General features: G+C 36.6%; 1 protein-coding gene across 3 annotated transcripts in view; it reads left to right on the top strand.

Annotated features, from left to right (window-relative positions):
• BEGAIN (brain enriched guanylate kinase associated) overlaps positions 1-26,581 on the top strand; it is a 145,659-nt gene that overhangs the window by 97,546 nt on the left and 21,532 nt on the right. The gene's annotated exons all lie outside the window — the stretch shown is intronic.

Raw genomic sequence — 26,581 nt, forward strand, 5'->3', positions numbered from 1 at the left:
GCTGCTTAGAGTGAAAGGAAAGGTTTATTTTTCTTTGAAAATAAGTAGAGACTGTGGCAACATACTTGAGACATCACCTTTTACAAAGAAACTGGAGACAAATTTCAAAAAATGACTTTGTTCTTATGATTCCATTTAAATGGATGACAATGAAAGAAGTATTGACACATTTTTAACTGGCTAGAAACAAGGCAAAGTTACAGCTGGGTTACAGCAGATACTAGTTTATACACTGGCACAAAATACAGTTGATATCAGGGTGTTGGGGTTTTTTTCCATTTTTCCTTTGTTAAATTCTTTTCCCTTTTATCTGAATCACTTCAAGATTTTATCTTCATCTTTAGTCGAATATTTATTACATACATGCTACAAAACAGAAATAACTTTGAGACATTACGAATGGTAAAAGTTCAAAATATTTATATATAAAGGACTCCAGAAAACTCATGCCTTTTCAGCAAGTATTTCAGATCAAAGTAAATAATTTTTAAGCTGACATTTCTCTTAAAGCACAGAGCAAAGATTTCAGAGCATAGCCCAGAAAGAATCCATTGCATCCATGGAGCACTGTACCTCTTCATATCCCAGTGATGTGACAATCATGGAAGGCAGCTTCAGACACTCAAGGAAGATCAATTAGGTTTTGTACATAGCTTAAATCCAGACTGATTTGCCTGCTGAAACACTGAAGCTGGAGACACAAATCAAATCAAACAAAACAAAACCAAACAAAAAATCTGATGGAAATTCTATTAAAAAAAAAAAAAAGGAAAATAGTGACATATTGAAAAAAAACCATCAAAACGCTCAATACTTCATAGAAACTTGAATTAAATAACAGCTGGTCTGCTTAGACAACAATTTATGGTGAACTGGGCTCTTGGGCACCTTTCCCTCCTTTCCTTTTTAGGAGGAACAGCTGTGTTTATTTTTTGGTCTAATTAATTCAGTTTGCCATTCTAAAAATCAAAAGCCTTTGATTTCTCTACCTTTATCCAAATATATATGCTACATGTTTACCTTCTCCCTCTCTCTCCTTCCCTTTTTCTCTATTCTCACATATATGTGCATATATGCACACATACATACACACTCTGATTCTTACACAATTTTTGACCATTTAATGTATCCAAATGTATTGAGGATGGAAATGATACGCTCCCAGCTATCCCTTCCTGGGGTGACCAGGGCTGCCTCCAGGAAAACGGTTCTCCCTACCTTTGCAGGCTACCCATAATTCTCCCTCTCCCATTGAGCAGTCCCAGCTCATCACAACTGATCTGGGACTTCACTCTGGCCTCCTTTTTCTATTCAGATTTGAGTGTCCTGAATGTTGAAGTCTTCTGGTATTAGTATAAAGGATGTAAAAAATAATCATTAATTCATTAGCAGTCACAGGAAAGAAGCTGAAGTAGCAGTTATTTTCCTTCTAGGCTCTGCTTCCTTTTGAGTGCTAACCTATAAAATATTTAAAACTGTTTGAAAGCACACTCCTGATCACAGCAAATGATATCCAATTGAAACCTCTGTTACATGAGAATGCCAAATAAAAGTATAAAACAGTGTCTGTGATGGCTAAGGACTGAAACTTGAAATCAGTGGAGAGATTTGTATATTAAAGTAGGCAAGATTAAATACATGATATTGTAGCAGAAGATTTAGCTAAGATCCTGCTGTCATTACTTAAATAAATTTCCGTTCCTTCCATAGCCACGGTCTTCAAGTGGAAATTTATTTGCTACTTTAAGCACTGGTAAAGCAAGGGAATATGCAAACTGTCTTCTTAAATAATTAAGCCTTATAACTATTTTTTTTTCCATTTAACGGTGGGAAAGAACTAAGCAGAGTCCTTACATTTTTTACTATGAGTCCACCACAGGTCTATCAAATCAAATAATGTATTTTCCTATCTAATTTCTGTTGTTACCAATATATTTCACTTGCACTGACACTGGTCTGTGTTTCTTGCAGATTCTTGGCCACAGTTCTGCTGGTCACAAGCAGCAGTTGCCAGTTGGTTATAAAAACCTTCCCAACCATGTGTTAATTTATCCTTTTTACTATCTCAATTCAATTGTATTTTGCAAACAATCCTCACTAATTTTAAGAAGTTTCTGGAGTATGAAGGCCTTCTGCTGCAGCTAGATATGCATTTTCTTTTAAAGATATAAAACAGATTATTAATAGTATCTACAGTTGTGAAGAACTGACAGATACCCAGTAATAGCTCTTAATAAATCTAAATGATAACGAAAATTGTACCCATTTCTCTCCTGCATTTTGAATGTTCTTGAAAATGATTTCATACCTTACTTCCCAGAAAGACTCTAAAGTATCTATTTTATAACTAGAAAGTAACCTTGGCAAACTGTGTGATATAAGCTCACTTCTCATGCAAAGTCCTTTAAAAAGGCAGAATTTAAACTCCTGTTTCATCTAAAACTCATGCCATCTGCTTCTCTTATGAATATTCACAGATAGCTTTGGAGATGAAAAGGGAAGGTGACAGTCCTGTGAGAAGGGGCAGAGCCCTCTGGTGACCTGAGAGCTGGCTGATAAAACGGTGTACGTGCTTTGTAAACCATTACACCCAGTACATCTTGGTCTGCCAGTCCATTTGTCAGAAGCCTGCTACCAAAGTGAACCCTGGCTCTTTGCGTCAGAGAATATCAGCAGGTTCTCCCCCAGTCTGTTGAGTTTGACATTTTTAAGGAAAAAAAACATTGGTTACTTCTCTCTCAATGCTGTTTCAGGACCTCTCAGCCCTGTAGGCAATGCTCAGTGCTGTCAGACATCAGGAACATGATGAGACTCCTATGTTTAGCTGTGTAGGAGCTGCTAAGGCACTGGCTTCACCAGCCTCAGCCACTAGGACATCAATTTCTCCCTGTGCAAAGCCAGTATTATCCTGTACACATGCATTATGTATTTTATCATTTGTCAAGATGAAAACTGTTGCAACAAATTAATGCCTGATTTTTCATTCACATTAAGGCAGGCTGGTAGATGTGACTCAGCCATAACACTGGAAGAAATTATTATATAAACTAGCAGTGCAGAGGACTTTGTGTTAAGGACTGTCAGGTCTGAAATGCTATATTATCTGAGCTCTGCACTGATTTTTATCCCGTTTCTTCTCTCTACCTATGATTTAGAGGACTAAGGTGTATAGCGAATATTCTGTGCTATATTTTATTAACAATTATTTATCCAACCCTTGAATATCTAGGGATTTCCAGTCTGCTGGCCATAATATATACCAAAGCATCTCCAGCTATAGAGATCCAAAGATGAATTAAATAAAAGCTGATAAATTTTCAGATATGCTTAGAAGATTTGTGTCATGGGATTGCCGTTTTAAAGGAATCGTATTTGTAGATTTCCAGGCCAGGAATGTAGAGAATATGGAATGCTGTGAGGATTTTGATGAAAAAAATCTAATCAGTCATTTAAATCACCTGGCTACCAGGGTGAGCTCAGCCTTGGAATTTAAGGTCACCACTAGCCTGCATCTGAATCCCACATGAAAGGTATTGGTTCCATACCTTCCAGAATGGTTCAAATCATTACTGAAAGACAAGTACTAGAGATGACCTAAATATACTTAAAAGGATTTGCATCTCAAAGACAAAAAAAAGTTTAGAGTCAGCTCAACCTGTCAGGCTCATTTGCTCATATTCAGTGAAGACAGCTGTGAATTTCAAGAGAAATTTATATTAGTTATCCAAGGCAGAATCAAGAGAAAGTCTACGCCTCGTGGACTAAAGCAACCACAAAACATTTCTGAGGAAGGAAATGACCATGCATGGCACAGAAACACATAATTATAAAAATACTGATAAAAAATGCATTTATAAGAGGCTTTTAGGTTTCATCTTTATATGCTGATAGGCATTTTATATTAAAGATCCACTTCCACTTTTCCACTTCTGACTGATCCTTTTCATATCAATTTCCAAGGTAAGAAAATGCATTGCCAAAGAGGATATAGGACCAACCTTTTAAAATCTCACACTTAACACCTGTTGCATCTACACAGGCTCAGACTAAGTAGAGCCATAAGTTTTGTAGCCCTACATAAGCTGGGGGGCACAACACTGCCTCACAAAAGCACAGGAGTGCTTTCTTCTTCAGTCCTTTCATATTCATTCTCTGAATGGAGATTCACTTCCTGTAAGGCAGTCCAACCTCATCCTAGTTAATGTACTTTTCCAGAGCCATAGGGTTATTCCTCTGCTATGTCTTTCCCTCTTAGAAGGGCTTCTTTGGCAAGTACTAGCAACCTTGGGAAGTCGTAAAGAGAGAACATTCCTCATCTCCAATGTCTTCTCTGCTGAACGATGACAAAGCTCCACAGCTCTTTGCTTCTCATCCTTCCATATGCATAATTATCTGCCAGATCAACACAAGGAAAAGGAAAGAGAACAAATAAGCCTGAAAAGGTCTTATGTGCCAGGCATTCCACATCTCGAAGTCTTTCACAAAAGCAAGAACGTGAAAGACAAGGTACAGAAGAGTGAAAGGTCTTGGCCAAAGTTATCAGCAGGGAAAATTGTTTAACAAAGAGGTAATTTCCAAAAAAACCTCAGAACTTCTCTATCCAAATCCAGTGTGTACAGAAGGATCAAAACAATGTCTTAGGTTCTCTTCAGTCTAATTCCTGATACCAGTGACTTATATTCTGTTTACAACTTATGTAGAAAATAGCAATAGTTTTTAAAAAACAAAAACAAACAAACAAAAAATAAAATAAATGAACAGACTTCCTTAAAAAAAGTATTGTCCCATTTAGTCCAGATCCACATAGGAGGTTTCTGTCATTTGCTTCCATAATCTAGTTATTTCTAAATAAAGTCAATTACCTTTTGTAAATAGTATAGCAGCTACAGAGTTTAAGAACACGTCACGTTGACTGTACAGGAGCAAATGTGGAATTAACTCAGATGAGAAGATTAATTACTTTTTGTGAGAGAAAATAAAAAGGAGGGAGGAATTCTGATTTAGATATTGTCTTGTTCTATTTGAATCCCTCACAGAACAGTACACTGAGCACATAGGATCATCAGAACTCCAGGACCTATGAATGTTGTTATTACTCTTGGCTCTGTTGTCAGCAGTTCCCTTTGCTCAATGGAGATGCAAGCTTTGTTCTTCTGCAGAAACACACATCTCTTCTTTCAATCTACTTTCACGAACACAGCATCATAAGGAATAATTATGTTTGCTTCATCAGCACCATCTCTTGTCCCTCCAACTGTAATTTATTTAGCATTTTACTATCCAGCAGGACCCCACCCTAGCAAGATTTGCCACTGATGTGAAATATGGGAGACACACAAGGAGACTACAAGCACGCTGTGTCAGCTCCATCTGAATTGCTGGCAGTAAGAGCAAGAAACTGAGTAGTCAGCTTAGAAAGGTTCAAACCATAAAAAGATGGATATATTTTTTCAAGCGTAACTACACTGCTGGCAAAAACAACAGCAAATAAAACCTCACCTCTGTCTTCCAACAGGCTGGCCACATTATCAGCAGGGTCAGGCAATGCACTGATTGTGTTTGATTATAACCAGCTGACCCTGAGCATCATTGGTTCCTTAAAGAACTGCTGCTCTGTCAGCAGATCCAACAGCTATAAATAGAAAAGGACCTTTTTACCACAGATAACATCTAGCATCCAGAGCAAAGTCATGAAAAAGATGCAGTGGGATGTCAGGGGTACAGATGTGATGCTTTTAATTTCAGCTCCTTGTGCAGAGACTTTCACCTTACATAGTAGCTGTAAAACAGATATCACTGAGCAGTCTACTGGTTCGTGAGTGAGGGAGCAATCTGCAAGTGCATCATAGATCCATATCTTATATATACGTAAGCAGAACCCAGGAAGAGAATAACAGGACTTTTACCCAGATTAGGTTTTTATACATTCATTTAATTTAGATAAACAAAGTATCCTTGTTTATAAAGACTTCTCTGTTTATATTCCATTCCAAATGACCTGTACAACAGGAAACAAGTGCTTTTACCCTGACCTCAAGTTAACCATCGAATCACAGAATTGCTCAGGTTGGAAAAGACCTTCAAGTTTGTCAAATCCAATCTCAATCCAATCATGCTACCCTAACAAACCGCTGCTAAATCACGTCCCTGAGCACAACTTCCAGGCGGTTTTTAAACATATTCAGGGATGGTGACAACCATCTCCCTGGGGAGTCTATTCCAGTGCTTAACAATCCTTTCTGTCAAGTTTTTCCTAATATCCACCCTAAGCCTCCCCTGGTACAACTTGAGGCCATTTCCCCATGTCCTGTCACCAGTGAGAAGAGACCAACCTAGCTCTCACTGCAATTACCTTTCAGGTATTTGAAGAGCTATATCCTCAGCTTCCTCTTCCCCAGACTAAACAGCCCCAGTTCCTTCAGTTGCTCATCATAGGGCACATTCTCCAAGCCCTTCACAAGCCTTGTTGCCCTTCTTTGGACCTGCTCCAGCACTTGAATGTCCTTTCTGTATTGAAGTGCATGGGACATTCATTGAACTGAAAGTCTCAGGACAGATTACATGATGATCTCTAGCTAGAGATGTAGAATCGAGCAGTTCTGTTTATGTGATGTAGGTCAACCCCATTTCAAAGAAGGAGCAGATCTGTACAGCTATCAATGATAAGTGGTATGAACTAGAGAGTCCTTCTCAGAATGGCTATATTACTATCAACTTCAGTCAATACATACTTGCCCCATGAAGAAATTTTGCAGACTTTACAGACACTTTACTTTTTTACAGTGGGAAGATAAATACTCATCTTGCTTCTATTTAACTTGCAACAAAAATGCCTTTGCTTCAGATGCAACACTATGACAACACTACTCTAGCCGCATTGAATTCTGTGATACTTTGTTAATTATACACTAGCGTTGGTTATGTTCTTTTCCTGCTATGGAATTATATTTCAAGATTATTACATGGAGAGTTAAGGAGACAAACCTTTATAAGACCTTCCATAGTACAAGGTTGAATGTAATATTAAGAGCAAATCATTCTTCATGTGAAATATCATACAGCATGATATCTAGATCCTCAGGTCTTTAATTACAGTATTCTCTTTGGAAATCAAAAAGAGAAATCAGATTCCACAGCTCTATTTCGCAGAATAAGCTATTTAAATTGTTATGGACACAGAAGATGCACTGGTAACACATATCTACTTTCTCTTTATTTATCATTAAATTAAAAAACTAACAAACCTGAGCATTTTACTGTGAATTTCAGTGCTACTTTTTCATTCTGCCTAAAGTTCCAAATCAGAAAAAAATATGTTCAAAAGTTAAATAATCTGTGTGCCTAAACTCCATCCTCCTCCTATGACAATTCTTTTGGTAAAGGAGTAAAGTGGATGGTAAAAATTTCACGTTACAGTCTCATTCCTAACAAATTCCTTTCTTGCTTTTTCTTCCCCTTGGTCTTTATTCCTGAAACCCCTTTCCGACTTCAGAGATCTTTCTCCCCCTTTTCAGGGGATTCTTTTCAGGATTTTTTTTCTCCTATGCCTTGAAATCCCCTTTCTCCTGGACTTGCATCCTGGGAACACATGACACAGTGTACACAATGACATCAAAGTTCTCAAATGAGTATTTCCTCATTATTCTCTTCTGTCAACTCATAACTATGTCTTGTCTTTGTTTCATGTGTCTTCTTTCTGAGAGCCTTGTTTAATTCTCCATTATCAAACAAAAAGTAAACGTCCCTAAGCAATGGAACTCCTCTCCATAAAAGCACTTCAGAGTCTGAAATAGCTTGGTGGTCACACTTAATGAAGTTTCACTATCTTCTGTATAAATCTAATGAATTTTCTTAAAATTATTTCTGTCCTAGCCATATTTTTCAGCTTTGCTGCTTCTGTACCCCTATTAATCATTGTAGGAGATATGTGTATGATGTCCTTCTATTCTGGGAAATGATTAATATTCCAAACATTCATGATGTGACTACAGATATTTTCAATGGGCTTAAATTAACTAAATGCATACTTTTGACTATTTTTCCCCAATACACCATACTATAATCTGGCATGAGAAGGATTAGAAAAGACTTGATTTAATTATATGCTGTCTGAGCAAATACAATTTAATTAAAGAAGATGTGATTATTAAATCTAAAATACATTAGCACGCATCTGTCAGTCAGATGCTTGAGCTTGAAATTAATAAATATGTTTTTTTTTTCAGTTACCCAACTACTAGAAAGAGAACTGGAATTAAAACCTCTAATAAAATTAGCCCAAGTCACTCAATGCATGATTTAAAGTATAATTTACTGAATGGATTTTGTGTACCAGTTGTAGTAAGTTCGATAATTGGATGATGTCAAAGTAACCAATTCTCGTTTGTCACAAAATGTGGTCTTTTGTGTTTCCACACATTGACCAATGCATTTTGTTGAGTTTGTGTCAAAAATAACTGACACTGAAGTTTCTTTCAAATGTTTGTTTTTTCCATATTTAAGCATTTTAGCAATTTTTTCCTTCAAATTTCTAAGAATACTAGCAGTTATTAAAGAATGTAGGGCATGCATAGATTAAAAACTTTTATTTTTATATAAGGTGACAGGAAACAGATTAATCATCAGAAACATCTGAGGTATCAAGCAAAGATTGATTTTATTCTTTCTATTAGGGATTGACCAATGCCCAACTCAAGATTTTAACGAGAGGTGTCTCAATGAGGTAAATGTCTGATCTCCCAAAAGATCCTAGTAAGAAAATGAGGAGTTCAAAATATGGCCATGTCAGCCTGCAGCACTAAGGGTCATATGTAAAGGCTTCTTGGTACTTGCTCTGCTTTAATGATAATTTTCACACTGTTTACATTAAGTGTTTCTCAGTGTTCCCAGTTACAGTGATGCAGGAGTTCAGTAAATATAACATCAATGAGAGAAAATGTATTTGAACAAGACTCATTTTCCTTCATGGTGACTCACAAAATTGGCTTGATCTGCTGCAATGAGATTTTTATAAACCCTCACTGTATGGTCTTGCACAACTTTCTATTGCTTAGCTTCCAGGAATTTGTCTTCTGGGTAAATAACCAGAGATGAAAAATAAAGAGTGACATATTCCACAAGGAAGAGGAATTATAAGTTAGAAGTCTTTTTGGAAGATAGTGCTGATGGAGCATGGATGAGGAAGTTTACTATGAATTTCTTCACAGAGACTAAAGCTAATTAGCTTCTTTATTTTCAAGAGTTTCCAGTAGACAACTGAAAGACATGAGTGATCCACGTAAATCCTGGTCAGAAGTGTCTTTCTCTTACAAGTAAAGGGGGATAGAAAAGAGAGAGTTGAAAACTAGGGACATGTCTGGAGGTGGGAGAAGTTGTCTGGTTTAGCTGTACTCTGCCAAAGCAAATAGGAAGGTACCTAAGTGTAAGTGGATGGTTATGTCAGCCAAACATGAACTTAAATAACAACAAAACCAAGAATTGAAAGGTAGAAATATTTACATTCATTGTAATACTGAATATATCAATTATAAAACTATCCAAGTTGCCAAGAAGCATGAAAAGAGGTTCTGGAGTTGCCCATGTGCCAATGGTAGCAGCTCACTAATAATCTATAAAAATTAGAAGTTTTCATGCAGTAGCTGTGTGTTAGTATCACACAGTATAACTGAAGCTCACACAAAATATCTGTATGACTAAAATACATAAATCAGATTGTTTAAGAGAGATGAAGTGGTCTTCAGAGTATGGGGCTGACACGCTATGTTGTGCCTGGCACCTCAAAAATAATTAGATGCAAAAATAAATAGATTATTGAAATAATTTCTGAATATTTCACAGAAGGCACAGGCAGAGCACATCTTGGTCTGTGTGACTACAGACAACCACACTGAGACAGGGAAGGAAATATCTAAACAGCATATCTAAATACTGCTATTGGTAGCAAAAAAAGGAAAAAGCAATGCTGTCATCTTTAGCTTTAACAACCTAATGCTGCCAGTCATTTATAACAAGTTTAGAGCTCTTCAGAATGTGTTGCAAAAATTTATATTGAAAATCTCCCAGTTATGATAGAATGATTTCTTCATGATTTCATCATTACTCATGATTCTCCCTTTGCTTTTATTATGATTAATAGAAAGAGCTATCTTTGAACTGATGTGAATTTGGTGCTTAAGTGTAAGAGATCATATCTACTGCATTTAATATTTCTATGCAAAATAAAATCCAAACAAATGGTGTATAAATTCAAAGTAAATAAATAAATAGATAAGTGGATCTCACAAAACTGATAATTATTTTGAGCCAAACAAACTGACTGAAAATATTTTAAACATTTACCAATCACCATTCATGTTGTTTTGCTAAGAAAACAGATCTCACTCTTAGTAATGAAAGAAAAGAAAGTTATGATGGAAAACCTTGAAGAAAGAATTGCTATGTAAAAAAGAAATTGTACAAGCAGTAAGTGCTGTGAAGAACTGATTGCCATTAATACCAGTTACATACCCTTAAATAGAGGGAATAGATAAAAGAAGTAAAAAGATACAGAAAAAGATTTTGTAACTCATTAGATTAAATAATGCATGTGACGTCCGCATAACTAGAAGAAATATAAACAGTGGGTTTGGTATTTTATCTACTAGGCATGGTAGAATGTGCCTTGGGTGTAATATAGTTATGAAGGAGAAGAAAATTACTTGTGTGTTTTTGTGTGTTCAGGAGAACACAAATGGGACAATAAAGTCCTTTGTATTTTCTAAGAATCTAAGGACAATATTGAACACCTATACTGAAAATAGATAGTTCTAACCTCAACAACTTTTTACAACACATTGCACATTATGAAACAACCATAGAAAATAAGCTTTGGAGGTTTTAAAATGTATTACTAAGAAGTTTGAGAACCACAGAGAATCACAACATTGGAAAAATACTAATACATCATTGCAGATAAGAAAAAAATACATACAATGAATAGGAGGTATTCAGGAAATGTTTTTTCCTTGGAATCTCACTCTCAGCTTAATGGATTTTGAAAAAGCTTGATACAAGGATGAACATGAGATAAAAAGGTTTGCTTCACATGAACTGTCTTCCTAAAACACCTCTTCAGGGTGTCACCTTAAAACAAGTGTCTAAGCACCAGGGCAAGAATGCTTTTTGAATAATACATTTTGCACAGATTAGTGACTAGACATGTAGCTTCATCCAGTGACTTATTCTTAGATGGTGAGAGGAAGTTCTGTGAGATGAATGCCAAGCTCCTGTGTCTGTGGTAACACTTTGTCACTCAAAGCTATGAATCCCTTCCAGTTTATCCTGGATATCTATGTTTCTTCTTTTGTGTCCTAGAAGGATAATACATTTAAGCTGATCCCTTTTTAAGAAGAAAAGAGACTGAAGACTTTGAAAATTTAAATACAGCAGAAAAATCCTTTCCACTGTTTAATTCATTTAAAAGTTCTACCATTAAAAAAAAATTGATTTTCTTGAAAACAATGTATCAAACTGAAAAATATCAGAACAGTTAAAAACAAAGTAAGAATCATGACTTAAGCATGCAGAGCCAATGTCAATAACTGGTAGCATATTGAGGCAAGAGCATATGGTTCTGTACCACTGACTGTGCAGATAACAGCCATAGCAGATTACCAAATCTCATATTTTGCTATATCTGGTTTTGCTTTTCATTTCAATAGTGTTTTTGAAAACAGAGCAGTTCCTTTTACACATGCCTAATGGGTGTAAAAGCTTTGATTCATTGTAAAAGAGAGATCAGATTTAGTGTGAACAAAGGCTTTGCAGAACCTAAAGAGCATCCCTGTAACTGGGGTATTGTGAAGAAAAATCTGATGAGTTTTAAGGACTTATATTATCCTCTCCTAAGGTTTCTGCTGTTGGAAGAAGCCCCAGAGGAAGTTGATCTCTATAAAGCTTTTTTTACAAATTTTCTAAAAGTCTCTGCCTGCTCCCATTTTTTGCTTGCAATCCTCCTCCTCCTGCCAAATTCATTAATACCTGCTCAGCTTTGCTGCTACTCATTGGGTTTTTTGCTGGAGTCCTGTACTGTGTGATGTGGTTGCAGCATTCCCACACATCTTTTCCCATCCTACTCAGACTATATATCCCCTCCTTCTGTATCAACAACAGATGCCAAAAGTATTTCTGCAGAGATTTCCAGTATTACAGGATAGGCAGTTCTTGTTCATTAACTCAAAGTTTGCTAACACGACAAGGAGAAACCAACCAGGATTCTTAAGTCTGACCTCTTAACGATTGACTTTCTTAAAACTTTCTATTTTTACTCTTATATTTTCAACTGAGTATCAAGCAAGTATTCACCTGTAGAGTGTCAAGTTCAGGTTTAAAACTTAATGTATTCTTCATAGTATAAATGAAATAGTTATTTTTAAGCATAACCTTACATCAGGTTGTTTTAATAGGCTTTAAAAAAGGCCACAAATCCTTAGAATTTTACACTACTGTTTACAGATTGAGAAGCACTATATTTTTACATTCCCTCTAAATTAGAGATTTATGCTGTACTTTTGTCCTGGTAATGCATAAGGAAGAGTCAGCTGATGCTAGGATTTGAGATGCACAAGAAGAGTGGCCTCATTATGTGGCCAGTTACAGACAAGGATCAGCTATGATCCTATAGAGGATGGTCTACATACAAAAGCAAAGAAATCCTGCATATATGTGGCTTGGAGAAGAGTAGGTGGTCACTGACAGGGAAATCTTGAATCCATGGAAGTGAATAGAATCCAAGAAAGCTGAGGTGATAGACAGCCTTAATAGGAGCAGGCTGGTAGTTGGAAAATGATGGCTAGAAGGAAAAGAGGAATGATTTATCCGTGACCGTTGCTTTGTCAGAGAGAAGTCAGGTCTCACACAGGAAGAATATGATAGATTGGAAAGTGGACGAAAGCAACAGAAATTGACAATAAAAGTGAAAAAAGAGCAGAACTATGTTATCAACTACTGTCTTTATAGTAAAATGGGACTCTGGAAATTAACCTATTTTCATGGATTTTCTGCCAGAACTCGTGAAATACAATCAAACACCTGCACCAAATAAAAGGTGCTGGGTGAATGGAAACTGCTTTTTCTTGCTATTCTCAACTTTGTGTTTAATATCTGCATAGCTGACTTCAGCACAGATTGGCTGAGACAGACAAAATTATGTTTTACTGTAACAGACAGGTTAATTGACAATTTTATAGAAAACATTAATATTGAAAATACACAGATTAGCAAGTCGGGCAATTTTGGTAGAGGCTGAATGAATCATTCTTGTTACTGTTGAACTCCATATTTTTTCTCTTGAATCCTTGGGTATATTAGAAAGAATTAAAATTCAGCAGGATGAGTATTTAAACATGAACTAGGTTAAAACAGAGGGAGATCTTAAATCAAAACCTTCTCAGCAGGACGTTATTGTTCAGAAGAGTTTTTAAACTCAAAATCTCTTAACATAAGAAAAATTTTACAAGCAATTAAGGATAACAAAAAGTTAACATCACTAGTTATTAAGACGTAATTTATTACAGCGTACATTATGTAGGAAATTATGAAATACATTACATTTTCCAGAAATTTTAAAGAAGCATATTTTTCACAGGAAAATGTTCTGAAAAAACAGCATGAACAAAGAGACTGGAGACAATTCTTAGACATGACACTTGAAGGAACTTTGGAGGCAAAATTTTATATATAATTTAGCTTGTGTTTCAGCTAAGCATATTTGCTAGAGATAAAAATAAATCCCGGAAGGTAAGAATAGGAATCACTTTCAGCACCCAAACAAGGCAGAGAGCAGAATGTTTAGGAGCATATCTGTTAAAATATCACCATTATCTATCAATTCTGCCTTGTCTGATCTGTCCATTGACAGCAGAATTCCCTTTCTTCCTTCTGCTTAGTTACCTTATAGTTATCTCAATATATTTAATGCAAGAAGACAGATAGTCTGACTTTTCAGAAATAAAAATATTTCTTATTATATCACAGTAGGAGAATGTACTGGTGGAAGGAAGAGTTTGTATCCAAACAGGCTGGATGAGACCCATTCCTAAATGAAATCTCCTCTGACAACAGAAAGATGAAAGCAAAATCTACTCTTTTGAGCTAGGAAAAACTTTGAACACACTTTGAAACTTGGTGGAGCCCTCCTCATTAAGTTCAACATGTGATAGCACACTCCCAGTTAATCAGCAGATACTGGTCTCCATTCTCATTAGACTAAATCTGCTCCCTGGGAGATATCCCAATAAACTGGTGATCTCAATTAAGCTCTTTCCAATTAATTTGCACTTCATGGGGGTTTTAACATTATTTCACTTAATTTTGATCTGAGACTTCTGTGTGTGGCTGTGTGTGGCTTCAGCAGCACTTTCCCTATAAATAAGAACTACAGAATTCATCCCAGAACAGGGATTTGTCTTGAGGAGATGGTAGTTTTCTAAACATTTCTTGATATTTCAAATTGTAGATATTGATAGTCAAATTTCTTAACTGGATCTGAATATACTCACCCCCACTTACCAGTTCCCATGGGCAGCTTTCCTACTAGTTCTGGACTTGGAAGTCAGAAAGGTGCTGAATTACCATGGTGAAGAATTCCAAAATGGAAAGAGTTCCTTTCCTTTCATTTTCCATTCCAACTCTCAAATTTGTTTCTCAGATGCAATCTCCCTCCTCAAAATTAGCTCTTGAATTTAATGTGTATTCTATGATTTTCTTTAAAATTAATATGTCAAATGATAGCGTATTCACCCAGGCAGCTACAAGATAAATTTTTTCATGATAATTGAGAAACAATTTACATTTGCACTACTAAAAAGGAGATAATTTATGAATATTCATCTAAAAGACAAAATAAAGAACAAGTAAAAGTTTAATTTCAATCGTCATAATAATGTGAACATGTTAACTGGGAAAATACATGAACTTGTCAAGTACAGAGCATCTAGTGGTCTACCAGTAAGCCCAATGATTTAGATCAGTAGCTACCATCTTTCACTCCTTTATAGAGGACATTTTCTATGTCTCTTCAAGCAATTTTGAAAGATTCTGGAGTTAATCATGGCCTGAAGTAGAACCAGCTGCCAGTAAGCAACTCTAACTAGTGTATTTTGAATAAACCTGGATCCCATTAACTTCAGTTAATGAGTTAACTGAGTACAAGTTGTACTCAGGAGTATATATTTTATTGTACTATCATGTACATACACCATCACAGACAGTTCTAAGTATTTCTACCCATCCAAGAAAAGTGAGTGAATTTGCAGAACAGAATGGCAGTCAATTCAATGAAGAATGGCAAAAATTAGAGCAGGAGCATGTCTTTGATACTCATGGCTTCCAGGCATGTGATGTACTTTTTTTCCATGAAAATGGAAGATGAAATGGCCATACAGGGTGATAGATTTGGAATAGAATTCATTTGGACACATTTGTTATTGGACAGTTTTGGAAGGGTAGGCAAAAAAAAAAAACAAAACAAGTAATTGAAAAAAATGCATTAAATATAAGCAAACAGAATGTAAGTTAAAACTGACTTAAAATGAAGATGACAACCTTCTGTACTGTACAAGGAACAGAAGGAACCTACATATATGTGCTACTGAAATAAGAACAGAAATAAAAATGGATGCAATCAAGCTGAATCGTTAAAACTGCTGTTTTCATACAGTTTTATCATCATTCCTGGAAATTAGCTCTATCAACTTCAAAATTGCAAACCTGAAGACTTGAAGAATAACTAAGGTTTGAAGTTTGCTCGCTTAGGAGGGGGTACAAAAACAAAATAAAGAGAAGAAGACAAGAAGCACAAACATTTTCAGTCTGTCCTGGAGAGGATGTGGCACTGTAGAGAGTACTTCTCTAAAGGAACTACAATGTCCCTGCTACTGTAATTACTGCATGTAATACCCAGAGCAGAAAGCATTACTCACCAAAACTCTTTACAGCTTGCTTTCTCATCCTGACCTTTATTCTCCTGGTCCCATAAGCAGACCTAAGCTTTCATCTCCCAGAAAGTTCAGAAGAGAAGCAGGGAAAACAAGACATTTCTTGGGGAAAATGATTGTCATATACATGATGGTGGTCTCATCTCTAAAAGTGCAAGAGAGAAGAGGTAGGAGCCCAAGATCCTTGTGTGGATCCATCCTGAAACTTCTTGGCTGTTTCTACCCCTTCATCTACCGTCCTTCCCACATCTTAATGCTTTTTGCCAAATCTTCCCTTAATCAGAGACAACCTAAACCCCATTGCTGATTCTCAAACAGCTTCAAAATTCCAATAGTCTCTTGCAGTTTGCTTCTCCAGCACTTCTCTTTGTTAGGTATTCATGCTACTGCTGGAACATTTAATTTGACCTAACATGCTCTGGCAAGTTTTGTCACTGAGACATGGGACTGTCTTTCAGTTCTCAGAGGGAAAAGGTGAATAAAAAAGACAGATTTAGATAGTAGCTCCTCTCTTATTTTTGAAGATCATGTTTTTAATAGTGTTCTTTTCTTTGTGTATTATCCTTTCAGCCTAGGAAAAGATAGCACAAGAACAAAAGACACAGAGTTCAAATGAACATGAGAATGAAATTGACGAGAGTTGTTGTAGAAGATGGGGACAAATTCTGATGACTGACAAGGGGTGGTAATAAAAGCACCAGATTTCCAGCTGGTGAGGAAAGACAAAGAAAGAGAGAAAGGAAGAGAAGAAGGGAAAAAAAGAGAGAAAAAAAAAGGCTTATTTTGATAGGAGGTACAAGGAAATATGCAGATATTACATGTGTTCTTCAGCCCAGAAATAGTATTTGTCTTAGTTTAAGATGAATTAAATCAACTGTTTTAAAGATGAGATCATTTTAGCTGACAACATTATCTTTAAACCCCAGAATCTATGTCTCAGTCAGTTTTTCAAATTCCTTTCCAAATAAAATACACATTGCTCAAATATTTGCTTAACTTGAAGCTTTTCTTAACAAATGGGCTGAAATTGCTCTTTTGTTGTAGTCTGCTAGAGTACAGAAGCATCAGTTCAACAGCTTTGTGATTTTTCTGGCCTTAAAGCAAGAGCTTTGCTGCAGAAAACATTACAGAATTTCTGCCTGAAATTATCCCCTCAGGCCACCACTAATATAAACCTAAATAGATAAATCGCTCACTTGCTCACTTTGTGCTTTGGTATTTTAGGATTTACCACAAGAGAAAGAAATAAGCAGTTATTGTGAATTTCATCAACATGAATATGTGTTTGTTTGGGTTTTTTTTAGAAAATCTCTGCAACACAGTTTGAACTGCTTAATGTTAACTTGGCAGTAGGGAAACCAAAAGAAAGGAGGGTCTACTATTGAAGAAAATATAATTAGAAAAAATAATAAATTATGAAAAAGACAATCCCAGTAGTACACTGATTTCCATCGGGGTTTACACTTCATTAGATGAGCAGATAATTATCAGGTTACTGCTGATGTTTTTCAAAAGTCTTTGATTCCAAACGCTTTATACTGCTGCCATTATCTATTGTTTGTGGAACTACACAGATTAGAATGCATTGATTTTTTTACAATGCTCCTCAGCAATACTATAAATCTTTGAATGACCTTGGAGACTGCAGCTTGTTCACTCACTACTTAAGTGGTTCATTCCATCAAGGACTGAGAAGTTATTTTGATACCAGATACATCTTTAGAACTGATGATTTCTGTAGTGTAATCAAAGCACTAGAATACTCTCTGCAAGGTATGCACCACACAAAATCCTCAGGTTTAACTTAAGCTCCACAGTGATGGTTCAAGCAGCTTTAGAAGGCGAGAGCAAATAGAGCTTTCTACAGGCTCTTTGCACCTGCTCAAACATTGCTCTAATTGCTTAGGCTTATTTACTTTCCCACTCATAACTAGAAACTGGAGATACACTTTCCCTGAAAACCAATTTGAATAAAGCAGTAAGCACGAACAACAGAAAGAAGTGAGCCTATAGACATGTTAATTTTCCTTTGCAGACATGAAAAATCCATTATTAAAGCCAATTATTCCTACTACTTCTGCAACCAAACAATTAGTAAAACATGAAAACGAAAACCTACAAGTTGACCATGCCCATCCTTGATAATAATGGGATATCAAGCAGATGATGGATCCAGGACGAATGTCACAGCCTTTGCTTTCCGAGTGGTCTTTAACAGATAAAGACAAAACTTCCCCTAAATAAAGAAATAAACAAAAAGAATACACATATTTTCTGGGAATAAGAGGAATTGAATTATATGTCTATATAAACCAGCAGACTTGAGATACAAATCTTCATTATTGCTAAGTGCCTGCACCCAGAAATAGGTTATGTGGAAGAGAAGATATATTCCTGCTAGTGTTTACTGACAACCAGAGTAAAGGCATTTCATGTGCTTTTGTTATAATCCTTATGTACCATAAACAAAATCTCCACTTAGAAAAGGTACAGAGGAGCTGAAGTGTTAAATTTGAATTAATTATAACAGACAACACTGATTACAGATTTGTATTTTACTATTACTGAGAGTTATTAAAAAGTGGGAAATGAAATGTAAGTACAAATAGCCCAGTTTTGTGAATGACAAAAAATGTTCTCAGGCATGTGTACGTTTAAAAATGATCTGTAAAAAACAGATGAAGAGTTTGATGTGAGCAATCACTGATGAAAGTGAGCTGCTCAAGAACATGGGTCTGAGGATATTGTGATGGTCCACCAAAGGATTTTAGAGCGGTGTGACCAACAGCATTTTGGAACTCAGCTCTAAATTCACCAAGAAATTCAGATCTAGGTATCACCACTCTGTTCTGAGTAATAACAGATACTCCCAAGAAAACACCATCTTATAAGTATTTTGTATATTATAAAGGATTAAAGAACAAAATAGGAACATCATTATGCCATAGTACAAACCAGTAGTACATCCATAAGCTTACTACTGTAAGCAGCTTAATTTTCTCCATCTCAAAAATGACATAGGAGAAACAGAAAGAGGAGAGAAAGAGAAACAGAACTCCAAAGGAAATGATGAGAAAAACTGTTTTTCCTGCTCCATCCTTTTCTAATCCATTAGTAAATTTTTACTTCAAATTGTAACCACAGTGACTCAGCACTCAGTTAGCAGCTATCCCCAATAATTTACATAGGGAAATACAAAAGTAAAGATTGATCAGAGTTAGTCTATAATTGGTGAGTCCAGGACAGGGGCTGAAAATGCTCTCTGCAGGAACAGATAACTATAGCAAAGTAGAAAGGGAGAAGGGAAGCCTGTACAGCTTCTATGAGACTGGTAGAAAGGTTTTGTTCTAACTCTGAAGTGGAGAGTCTTATTTTTGATGACTAAAATTATGATGCTGGATTATTTTTCTTCCCTGATAAATTTTTAAGGACAAATTTCATCTCATGATTTTGAAAAGAATGGAAAAGTTTTGGGGCTGTAACTATAAAATCAATGAACTCTCAGTGTCACAAATGGCACCAAAGTGTCTCAGGGATTTGTCTTTTGGGTCCTTGTATTGCTGAGTTCTCTGCACCATCTGTTCTGAATGAACAATAGTTCCCGTGAGGTACAGCAGTGATTCAGAGCAAAACTACACTATAGAACATGCAAGCAATTCAGAGATACCATTTTATAAATCAGAAGCATACAGGAGCTACCCATCCTTCCTCTCCCTGGAGATAACACTCATGAAATTACATTTTTGGGTACAAATAGGATTTTCACTTCTCTCCCATGTCCTTCCTTTTTTCCATCATACAATCATGAAGTATTTTGGGCCGGAAGGAACCTTGAAGACCATCCAGTTTCAACTCTTTAACCATAGGTAGAAACACCTTCCACTGGACCAGGATGCTCTAAGCCCTACCCAACCTAGTCTTCAACACTTCCATAACTTCTCTGGGCAGCCTGATCCAGTGTCCCTCAACCCTCATATAAAGGCATTTCTTCCTTATATCTAATCCAAATCTTCACTCTTTCAGTCTAAAACCATTGCGTAAATAGTTTGTGCTGCTACACTTTTATTTAAAATCTTGGGTTGCAGAGGTTAGGTGAAAAACAGTGGCAGGCTTAAGAAGAATTAGGAGTGTATTTAGCAAGATCTTTTTAGAGTTGGAGCCAGGTCTCGATGAAGCTTTGATCCTATCACAATTTGATGTCTGAATGCAACACAAAGTCATAAAAGTCAACAGATAAGAACGTGGAAGTATTTAGGAGCTCAACATCCCAAGGAAAACATCTTTATATAAGGTATCGCTCTTCTCCCAGACATTAGATTTTAAATACTGTAATTGTTTCCAAACACCCTCCCTTTCACTATGCTTTATTAGTTAGTATTAAAGTGCTAAGTAGTAAATAGAATTGAGTCCAGTGGGGTATGTCACACTCTGCAGTTCAGAGCAGAAGTAGCTGTAGCATTGTACTTTAACAGTGGCATAAGTCCTTGGAGCAATAAAAGCTGCCACTTCCTTTATGAGACAACCTAAATGCCATTAAAATGATGAATGAACTAGTTCCATTTTATTTGTTCAGCCTTTGCCAGCAGTATTCCCACAACTCTATTTAAATCACTAGCTTGTATTCTACATAAGTTCCTCTGCAATTGAAATGCACAGATGTCTGCAAAAGAACTAAAAGCCTTTCAGAATTGCTATAAAGGTTTATTACTTTCTTTTCCAGTGTGCAAACAGTTAAAGAATTGAAGTGGAGCTGAAGTACATAGCCAAGATGAATCCCTAAGTTCTAAGGCAACTCTTAAGAGAATTTTCCAGGTAGTTTAAGATATCATCCTGCTTTGCAGTCAAGTGTTGCTGGTTATCTCAGGGAAGCTGAATCTTACACTGATCAGTCCCTCTGGACTGCAATACAGAACAATAATGTTCAGATCAAAAGCATTCTGATTAAATAACCTAATTAAGAGGTACCTGGAACTGGTGTTGTAGTAGATTGTTCTTCTCCTATGTGTATGTAAGAAAATCTCCTGATTTACCTTCTTTTCAAAATTAAGGATAAACATTTGCTTCTGTGACATGTTTATGACCTACTAATTAGGTCCTATAAGGCTAGTTAAAATCTCAGCCCCCCTTTAGCAGCTAAAATTACCTTCAACCAGATATTTCAAGGCATATGCTGTGAAAGAAATCAAATGCATCTCACTGAAGTTTGGGAGGATGGTTAAATACAGATCTCCAAGGTGCTAGCTTCAGTGTCAGTGGAGAAGAGGAGGGAAAAGAGAGGGGGAAGAAAGAGGGAGAGTAAATATAACACAACAATTAAACTTTCAGACAAACATGTTGCCAACAGAAATCCTTAACCTATGGTCTATTCTAAAACAGTACTTGAAACCAAGCTGCCAGAATGTGCTGTATGTCACCAGGACATGCAAGTCTGCTCCAGACCTTCACTGTACAAAAGGATTTTTAGCTCAAGACTTGAGTTTTAAAGATCGTCTACTCAGTTTCTGCTGTATTAGGGCAGACACATATGCCTAGGGAATGAGCTTAACTAAAGAAATGGTAGAAAAAAGTAGAGCTGGGATAGTCATTTGCTGTGGATAACACTGCAAACCTAATCAGTGAATCTCTACATTTTCTAAGTTCTGTTACACACCTTGCAATTTCAGTTCAAGGATGCAGTTTAATGGTCAGAGAATAAATTATGCAAATTCTTTCTATGGTGATAACTTGCTCTACATCAGTTCTAGCAGTCACGCTGCTGTGATGTGAATTGGGAAGCATGGGGTAGAATGGATGCCCTCAAGTCACAGAAACAAGATGCAGTGCATTCCTTTGGCCAGACTCATCTCACTTAACCAAGCAACCCAATGTAGGAACATAAAATTTCTGTTCCTTTTGTAGTCAGCATCAGCAAGAACATGAGGCAGTGTCCTGGAGTGACTAGCTGTGTTACTCCATCCGAATAAACAGCAAGGACCCTATGTTTTGACTCTTTGCTCAGATATGTACATGCCCATGGGCAGCACAAACCTACATTACCCTCAGGCTAATGACAAAAATCTGTTATAAGTTAGCAATCACCCACTGGGTGTTGCAGAAAGGGAAGAAAATCTGGGTTGATTAGTTAATCATTACTGGAAATGCCATGTGGGTTGAGACGGCCCTTGTGAGGCGTTTTTGGAGAGTAAGGCCATGATGAGGCCATCTGGAACACAATATGTGGTTCTGGGCACCCAGATGCAAGGAAGATTAATTCAGTCTGTAATAGTACTACAATAATCAAGGAAACAAAGAATTTATCTTCTGAAATGAGATTAAAAGATGCCAGTTTGTTTAGCCTGAGAGAGGTTAAGGTTGCGGGGATTCTGATTGCTTTCTATAAACTCACCATGATATAACAGCAGAGACAGTTATATAGAGCTATCTATACTAAGATATTATATATATTATATATATGTGTATATATATAGAGATAGCTATCTAAACTAAAAGACAGTACTGCTGCAATAACTAATGGCTAGATGCTAGCCAATAATAAATTCAGCCTGAATATTAGACAAAGCTTGCAAACCTCCAGAGGTGTAGATCAACTTTTATTAGGGGCAACTCCAGTGCTCAGTTACATTTTGCTGAAGCATGCTCAGTTTTTCATTAGGATTTCTAGCACTACTGCCTGCAGTAGCAAGCAGTGGGGATCATTAACTCACAGGATCCTTTCTCGACCAATGCACCTTTGGCCTCAGGCACTTATCTTTGTGAGATGAGCCTTTACTGAGCATTGTGTATTCAATGCATCTAGATGTTGTGCCATGTTTTTAAAGCTCTTCATGTCTTGCAGAAAGAAAAGCCAAAATTTCAGAAGTAGGCTAAGCCACAGGACTGTTGTCACCTTGTATACATTAACCTGTGTGTGCTGACTCCTCAGTAGACTAAGATTATTACTTTTTTTCCTCACCATATAGTCAGGCTCACTCTGGCTAAGGTAGAAGAAACACAGGCTGGTTGTTCACAAAAATGAGGGCAGGTGGTAGAAAGGAAAGCAATGGCAAAAGCTAAGAGAGCATAGTGGGAGTTACCAACATATTCAGATTTGATGCAGAATTATATCTAGATAAAGGCAAAAAATAAAAACTTAAAAATAAATCAGTACCTAAAACAAAGCACAAAAGGTTTTTTCTCCTTTTCTGAATATCACCACAAAACCACGTTTTTAGGTTAACGTCAGCTTCTCTTTGACAGTATTCCAGTGCAAGGCAGCATCCCCTACCCATCACCCAAGCTTCAAACCTTCCCTCTGCCTTTTTTCATTCACTTTCAGTATTGTTCATACCATGTGAATGTATATAGCAACATATGAGAAAACTGCCTAATTTACCACCATCTGAAGAGGTCTGAGAATTGGTAACAGTCCTCTTTAAGAATGAATCCAAAGGGATGGTGAATAACGTAACAGCATGAGTCCAAACGTGCTCTGTAAAATACAGGCAATTTCCCACAATAATGTAGGATATGTAGGATTTAGTACAGGTATATTTAAGTCACAGAGGACTACAGTGATTCCTCTGATGTTGGGATCTCATCAATTTAACTTTTTTTAATATGGGATCCTGCTCCATGAATAATTCTTCCAGGCACTATTACAGCACTAGGGAATGCAATAACATCTCAGTGATACATTTCTATTAATTTCAGAGAGCAATCATTCTTGGAGTGTTTTCATATTTGTAACAGTGTATGCACCTGTATTTTGCCTTCTGGTTTTACTGTCATAATTGATGTTATTTTTATTTTTCCAAAAGGGCAAAATACATTTCACTTATTCCAATCTCAGTAGTCACTGTATGGGGTAGGAGCATGGAGTAGCTCCCCAAAATTTTCAGGCCATTTATTTTCCAGATTTCATCACTAAAATTAATACACTGTGCTCAACAACTGAGGGAGCTGGAGCACATTCTGTTTTTCTTAAGCTTTATTTTCCTAGCCAGAAGTGACAAAAATGTGCTACTTGCAGAGTCCTGCACAGGGCTAATATACAGAGCAACTTAAAAGTATCTTTAAGAATAAGATCTGATAGATTTTCTGTTCTAATTCAGTTTTAAATTCTGACTTCTATCCAGGAGTTCATCCCAGCAGCTGGGAGGCAGCAGCCACTGCAATCCCTATAGAAACAACCAGTCATTTTTGGGTTGTTTTTTTTGCCCTTTTCAGGAAACTTGGAAAATGACTTTAGAAATTGCAATTAACATCACTGTTAAAGAAAGGTTTGGGCTGGTGGCATTTTACTGTCCAACACAAACAGACAGACTTAGTTTTTGGTTTGGAATTTCCTGTTTATCCTCACGAGGGGTGTGGTAATACAATGGTTCTCTCATCTTCTCTGGTTTGACACCATAATATTTCCAAAGAGATCATTGGATTTCAATCCTCTTTTAAAAGAAATGTTGTGCATCTTGTTCACGTTGGGAACACATACTTGTCAGTTTTAATCTTAGAAAGATAACTATTTTAAAACCTGGTTTTGTCCACTGCCTTTTGAAATGCAGAAGAGAATTTTTATAGTGATAATTTTGAGAAAAATATTTTGACAATACATAAATAATGGTTAATTCGCCTGAGACAGAATCTGTTCATATTATTATTTAGGTCACTATACTTAAGAACCACTACAATAAATAGTAACAAAAGAAATATAGAACTTTCTTATGGAGAAGCTGGGTGAGACCTGTGCTTTTTGGTCACTGGTTTTCTAATTGAAGCCTGAAGAGAAGCCATAACTCTTTTTTTTTTCTTCTGCATTTGCATCACATTAACATTAAAATCCCATCTGGGACCAGGGTATGGGTCTCTGTCTTTAAGTTAGCTTAAGCACTTGCAATGCACTGCTTCCATCTCCTCCTTCCTATTCACAGAACACTTGAACAGAACAGAATCTCCTGTTCTGATGCTGCTCCTCATCTTCCAGACAATCTCTTGGAATAGAGATTACATACTCTTGAAATGTCTTTTCTCAGATTAGAAATGCAAATACAATTCCTACTTCCACTCTCCAAGATTAGAAATGTCATCATCAAATCAGTTACACATTTAAAATACTGCTAGAGACAGCCACAAATTTAAATGAAGATGAATGCATACTGCAGGCGTCCATTAGTAGAACTGTTTTCAGTGATTACAGTTATAAGTAGGGGTTTGTAAGAAATCCTAGTGAAAATGGGCAGCATAGATAGCAGTTACACAGCGGCAGACTGATATCACAGGACTCTAAATAATGCATAGAAAATCTGAGTCACCTGTGGTAGGAACATTTTAGCCTGCTGCATAATTCAGGAGCTTTTGTTCCTATAAAGAATACATTAAGGCTTTCGATTCTGAACTTCTGTTGTCAATTGACAGTGATAAATAGTGACAATTAACACGTTGTACAGTTTAAACATCTCACCATTTGACTTCTATTTGTCATTTCCATTTCTTCTGCAATTGCCATGCCCCCCTTCACCTTCTAACCACTGACCTGACACTCAGCCTGCTCACTGACAGCCTTTCTTCTCACCAGGGCTGTTAGCTGATCCCTGTCAATTTCCCAAGAAGAACTAGACAGGTTAATATGGCCTTTTAGAGCACATAAAGTTTTTCTGCAACATCCTTGGGCAGTTACCAATAGAAATAATGATCCTTTAAACACAGAAATAACTGATTGAAATGTTTATGGCACGAGCTAGATGGATCAACTTGCTGAATCACAGTAGTCTTCTTGCAGGTCTGTAAAACCTATTGAAAAAATATGTTTCTTTGTAAAGGTTGGTTAAATTATTTATGAGTACTTGGCTTTTCACACAAGACAGATCTAGAGGACCTTAAATTTGACATGGCACCTCATGCCATCTCTTAAGTTGCATTTTGGATAGCTATCCAATAGCAACTAGGACATTGATTAGAATTTACCTCCTGTATTTAATCTGCTGGAAAATAATGAACTCTGAAAACATGTTGTAGTGGTAGGAAACACTTCTTTACCTCTCCAGAGTGCCTAGCTTTTACAATACAAGCAACATGAGCTGTTCAGAAAGTTTAAATAGGTACCCACTGTCAGTTTTTCTCCTACTTAACAGTATTAAATTGTACCTCAAGATACTTCAAAGGCCTATATTAAGATGTTGGTTTTTTTCCTACAGATAGAGCAAGAAAACTGAGGTGAAACCACACTGTAGTTTTACTGATCACTTTGAGCCTTTTTCTGGGGCTAGATTCTGGGGCTTACCAAGAGTTTCGTTATCATAGAAGGTTAGAGAAGGGGATTTACACGAGCTTTGATTGAGAACTTGACCTCCACACCTTGAAGTCACTTCTAGGACTTCTGCTGAACCCTGGGGCTAGTGTTGAGCCATCCACCTTTGCTTTCTAGCTATCCATTTACCTGGAGGTCAGCTTCTTGTTTGCTTCAAATATATTCGTGCACAAGACAGTGATCATTCTTTTTATTTTGGAGTCACAGAGTGGAGCAAACTGCTTCTTGAGACTCAAACCTAAAGCTAAAAGATAAGTCAGAAGAGCCCTTTTGACAATCAGAAATTTTGTCTAAAACCTTGACACGAGTTTATTATCACTGGTGA

Source organism: Cyrtonyx montezumae, unplaced genomic scaffold (assembly GCF_038088225.1).
Source record: "Cyrtonyx montezumae isolate F1298 unplaced genomic scaffold, pur_monq_1.0 scaffold_10, whole genome shotgun sequence".
NCBI classification, from domain to species: Eukaryota; Metazoa; Chordata; class Aves; order Galliformes; family Odontophoridae; genus Cyrtonyx; species Cyrtonyx montezumae.